A 6,101-nucleotide genomic window follows, 5' to 3' on the forward strand; every position below is an offset into this window, starting at 1 on the left:
TAGATTTTAGCAAATGGTAACAAGGTAATAAAAGTTTTGAAAAAGTAATAGTTCTATTACAATTGTAATAGACTGGCAACCCTGACTGGTTCAAACCATTAACGCAATATTAGGTTTATATGAAGACCAAAAAAACCAAAATAATGCATTTTTACTGACAAATCGGTTAAACCAAGATTTCCTTGAAATTTTTTTTTCCATGGCTCGACAGCGTGAACCTAAACCCAACAGCAAGGTCGTTTCGTTTATTTTTCCGTATTAAAACAATTAGTGATTTACTAACTCCTTCAAAAAGGTCAAATTGTGAAGTTGACGATATGGATGAATAATTTCTTCTTGACGATAGAAGAAAAAAAGAAACAGAGCTTGTAACAGAGGTAGGTCAAATCCAAGAGAAAGTTGTCGAAACAGGTGGCACAGGTGCTGAAAATCTTGAAGATTCACCCGAAATTTAAAATACGGCGGCGACCTCTCATACTCTATTATTCAATCCCTTGGAGGATTGTGCAAATACTTATTATGTCGGGTATTTAAGCAAAAAAGTATTGGACAAATATAAGTGTGCCACTTCCCACAGGTCAACTGGCCATTTAAATGAGCCTACCCAACTATTTCTTTTAAATAAAAACTACCGTGGAAATGAAAATACTTACTTAGTTTGTCCAAAAGTAATGCCGTTTCTGACGTGGTAGCAAAATCCATGAAAATATTTAGTAAGGAATTAAAAAGATAAAATATCACGAATTTTTAGGAACAAAAATTAAAAATAAAATTTTGTCTAAAAATTTAGTTTGGTTAGGATCAAATAGCGATGAGTGTTATGAGCACAAATATTTTTATTTTTATTTTTATTAAGTTTTGTAAGTGGTATCGCAAAAGATCTGTAAAACCTAAACAAAAAATTAAAAACTTGAAACATAAATGAAACAATAAACAAAATTTTGATTTTTAAACTACAAATCAATAATATTATACATATATTAATGAAACTATACATATACTATACATAAAAAAAATCTTTTATAAAATACCCTAATTTAATCAAACCATATCAATCATAACTCAATAAAAATAGTCCAATAACTCAATAATATGCCATTTAAAAAAATTTAAAAATCCAGACGGTTCTGATGATAATCGAAAAAAAAAACGAAATTTTGAAAGATTTAAGTATGTATATTAAATTTTTTTCTAAACTTATTTTTGCTCCGATTTTATAATAATTCACACTTTTGCATTGCCACTTTTTCCGTGTTACATGGTGGTATTTTTAGATTTTCAATATGACTTTGGTCGACCATCATTAACTTTGCGTTTTTAAAAAGTACTTTTTAATACATTTTCATTGATGTATCGTACCTGCATATCAGACTGATGATACCAAGTACCCAAATCGCATATTCAATAATATGTAAGTGTGATACACTTATAAAATGGTAATAAAAAGTAGGTATGTACTTTTTAAAAATTCAAAAATCCAATATGGCGTCCCTACGAAAAAACAAAGTTGATGATGGTCAGCAAAAGACGAAACGTCGTATTGAAAATCTAAAACTACCACCATGTAGCACGGAAAAAAATGGGCAATGCAAAACTGTAAATTATTTTAAAATCGAATAAAAATAGGCTCAGAAAAATGTAAAATAGATTTTTCAAAGATTCTTTCAAGAAAGTTTTTTTCGATTATCCTCACAATCGTTCGAATTTTTAAAAAATTTTAAATGGCATGTTATTGAGCTAAAAATTGCGCAATTTTTTCCCCGATTTTGTCTCTCTCTCTGTCTCTTTTTCCCTCCGTTTAGAAAGTTCTCCGTTGGTGAATGGTGAGCAATGTCCAATGGTGAGCATGTCTGATGCCCTACACTCAATTTACTTTCTAACGTATCAAAAATATAATGCAAAATTTTTCTATAGCAAAAATCATATAACTTTTGATGTACGTTATCAATAACACCGTGCATATTTTAATGGTATTTGCTGGTAACAGTGTTATTTCGTACAACAAAAGTTTTATTGTTTCCTATACAGTGTGTCTCACGACAACGTTAACAGCGTAGAACTTGGACATTTTTGAAGAAAAAAACCCAAAATGCGGTTTTTATGGGAGACAATGCTATTTCTAAAAATGTATTCAAACTACCCCTGCGTATTTCACCCCCGAGAAACTAACCCTATTTTTTATTTCAAATGGCACCCTCAATTTTTTTTAAATATTTTGACAGCATTTTTCTTTCGAGTACAATGAAAAAAAAATTCATTAAAAAAATGAAGGAAAAAGCACATTTTCATTATATTTTTGAATTAAATTTTTATTTATTTGGGCACTTATTTGATAATAATTAAAAATAACTTATTAAAAAAAAATTGTCAAAAAATTTTAAAATTGGACAAAAATTTTGAAGAAAATCTTGAACAAAAAGTCTTTTGTTTCTCATGCAATTTGTTTTTTGTTACGCTTTTCGAATTCTCCGAGCTAAAATACATCGATTAGCTATTTTGATTTTTTTCAGAAATACCTACTGGGGGCAGGGGGAATCAAATAACACCATTTTTCCTCTTCGTTGAAAGATCTTGTATAATGATAATAGTAGTTGTAAAATTAAATGTTATTATAGCTATATATTTGTGTTGGAACAGTTTTATAAGAATTTTCAATTTTATAATATTATCGACCACAAATTTATTATTTAGGATTAGGTATGTACATATACGATATTCTAAAAATTTTTATTTATTTTATAATAGGTGTACGTAGCCATCAATTATTATAATGTAACTGCTTGCAAAAATATAAGCTTTAAGTTACATTTTGGTACGGCGTTTTAATTTGTATTTTAACAATGAAATTAAGATAAGAAATAACATAAAAAATAACCATCATCCTTTAGTTTCAGCCATTGCCATCCTCTCCTGAATATAAAAATTTGCTACATAAGGTAAAAACTTAAAATTACCATTGACTTGTTTTGCCGTTTTTTAAAATAGCGAATACTTTTTGAAATAAAAACTAATTACGAAAATTAAATAATTGAGGCGTTTATTTTAAAAACAACATAAGTCCAAAATTTTCGAAAACGCGATTATGGGCTCATCATATAAAAGACACTGAACTCTATCACCCCAAATATTCATTCCTCCTAAAAACATTACTGTTATATGTGTCCCAATATTTAGTACTAAAATATTTTTTTCCCGAGAGCATTTTTTTCGTTTTCTACAAAAACAACATTTTGCACTTTATTTTAAGTATATAGTTTAAAGATTATCTTACCTCAGTCTAATAATTTCTTTTATTAACTATTAAAAAAAAAAGTACTACTATCTATATAGGTATATAATGTATCAATCTATACAGGGTGGCCAAATAAGAATGCGAGGTACTGTATCTGGGAAACTATTCATCGTAGAAGCTTGCGATAAAAAAATTTATTACTAAAATGGCCAAGAAAATGACCTGGAAAATATTTTCAAGTTTCTAAAATGGCCGCTAGGGGGCGCAACTGCAATCTTGAATCTAGAAACTGATGTTTCTGTAAATTTTTCTGAATTAACGTAACAAAAAAATAGCTGATTATTAAAGTAGAGACTAATCCGAACCTTTTTTATTTGAATAGTTTTGCTGTATCTCTAAAAATAAAGTGGTGGGGGGTGTTCAAAAGTTGGCTTAAAACACACCCTGTATACTAAAAACGCCTTAGCCGATTTTATCAAACTTGGGCTAGTTGAAAAGAGCTCTTATTAAGCTACTAAAATTATTATATTTCATGTTTTTTTAGTTTTACATCTTGTCGCTAGAGGGCTTTTTTCGGCTTTCTGACACAAATGACTAATTTTCTCAAAAAACTTAAATGCAATGGTATAAATTTTCTTATACAAAAAAATAGCTTAATGACGCCTAAATATGCTTGCGAAAACCGCATCTTAATATCTTCATCCTAACCTAAAATTTAGGCCAAAGAAAATTTTATATGGAAATCCCTTAATATTTATAAAAACTACAAAATAATTTATTTCGAATTTCTTTTATAATGTTAAGTTGTGGCCCTATAAAGGACCGATTTTAAAAAGAAAGGGTTTTAATGCCCCCGTAAATGCTCGAAATGCTGACCATCACGCTCTATGCATTGCTGAAGCCTCTCATGGGTAGATAGAACTGCAGCTTCAATTTCGGCTCTCGGTATGGTATGTATTGCATTACGAATGCGGTTTTTCATATCTTCTCTAGTCGTAGGCTGAGTCTGAAATAAAATGTCCTTTAACCGCCCCCATAAATAGAAATCAAGACAGGTTAAGTCTGGGGATCGCGGAGGCCATGGAAACAGGCTTCCTCTTCCAATCCACCGCTGTTGAAAAATGTTATTAATATGCTCTCGCACATTCCTAGCAAAATGTGCTGGACAACCATCCAACTGCAAAAACAAATTTTGCCGGACTTCCAGTGGCACATCTTCCAGCAACAACGGTAATTGATTTACCAAAAAGTCGAAAAAAACATTGCCATTTAGAGATTGCTCAAAAAAATATGGTCCAATAATGTTGCCTCCAAGTATACCACACCACACATTTAAACTCCAGCGCCCTTGGTGCTGAACTTCACGCAACCAATGCGGATTTTCTGCAGACCAATAATGCATGTTATGCAGGTTGACTCTACCGTCACTATTAAATGTGGCTTCATCGGTCTAAAGAATTTTAAATAAAAAATCTCTGTTCTCGCGTATCATGCCTAATATCCAATGGCAATAGTCCAACCTACGGTCAAAGTCTGCTTCTTCCAATGCCTGATGTAAATTAACATGATATGGGTGCATTCTATAAATATATTAAAAAAAAAGCTGAACTTAAATAAATCCATATATGGCGATGGCTATTAGAATTTACCTATTGTCCTTCAAAATATTTTGAATCGTTATTCTTGATATGCCTAATTCAAGGGATAATGCTCTTGTGCTAACATGAGGATTTCCTTCAATATATCCCAGTACGCTGTTAATATTGTCCACATTTCTTCTAATTCTTAGCCGTTGAAACCTAGGCCGAAAACTACCATTGGCTAGTCGCCAAGTTCGCCACTAATCGGGGAAAAAATCTAATATCGCAAGTTCGAGCTTCACGAGCTTCACTATCGCATCACTTCGATTTGGATATCGAGCAGCATAAACTCTTTTTGCTACTGCAGCATTTTGAAGACATTCAAAATAAACCGCAAGCATATCAACAGCTTCATCGTTCGTAAAACGCATTTTGCAAAAACAAAAAATGCTCAAGTAACGTAAAACTTTTGAACTTACTATTGACAATTTGAGGAATGTTTATAATTTGAGTAGACATTTGTTTTGTTGCATTCCATGGCCTGCTTTCTAATAATTATTTTTTTCGTATTATATCCATAGTGAATATATAACATAAAATAGGTCTGATTTTTGATATAAGCATTATTAATACTTACCTTTTAGTGATATTAGGTAATATTTTCAAAAATGGTAAATTTTGTTTTCAAAAGTAGTGAATTTTAAAAAATTCCAAAATAATTAGTAAAAAAAGAAAATAAAATTTAAGGGTATAAAATATTCTTTGGCCTATATTTTAGGTTAGGAACAAGATATCGAGTTGCGGTTTTCGCAAGATTATTTAGACATCATTTAGCCATTTTTCTATTAAAAAAAAAACATATCAACGCATTTAAGTTTTTTGAGAAAATTAGTCATTTGTGTCAGAAAGCCGAAAAAAGCCCTCTAGCGGCGAGATGTAAAACTAAAAAAACATGAAATATAATAATATTCGTAGCTTAATAATTAACTAGCCCAAGTTTGATAAAATCGGCTAAGGCGTTTTTAGTATACAGGGTGTGTTTTAAGCCAACTTTTGAACACCCCCCACCACTTTATTTTTAGAGATACAGCAAAACTATTCAAATAAAAAAGGTTCGGATTAGTCTCTACTTTAATAATCAGCTATTTTTTTGTTAGGTTAATTCAGCAAAATTTACAGAAACATCAGTTTCTAGATTCAAGATTGCAGTTGCGCCCCCTAGCGGCCATTTTAGAAACTTAAAAATATTTTCCAGGTCATTCTCTTGGCCATTTTAGTAATAATTTTTT

The sequence above is a fragment of the Anthonomus grandis genome, chromosome 5 (assembly GCF_022605725.1).
Source record: "Anthonomus grandis grandis chromosome 5, icAntGran1.3, whole genome shotgun sequence".
Lineage (NCBI taxonomy): Eukaryota > Metazoa > Arthropoda > Insecta > Coleoptera > Curculionidae > Anthonomus > Anthonomus grandis.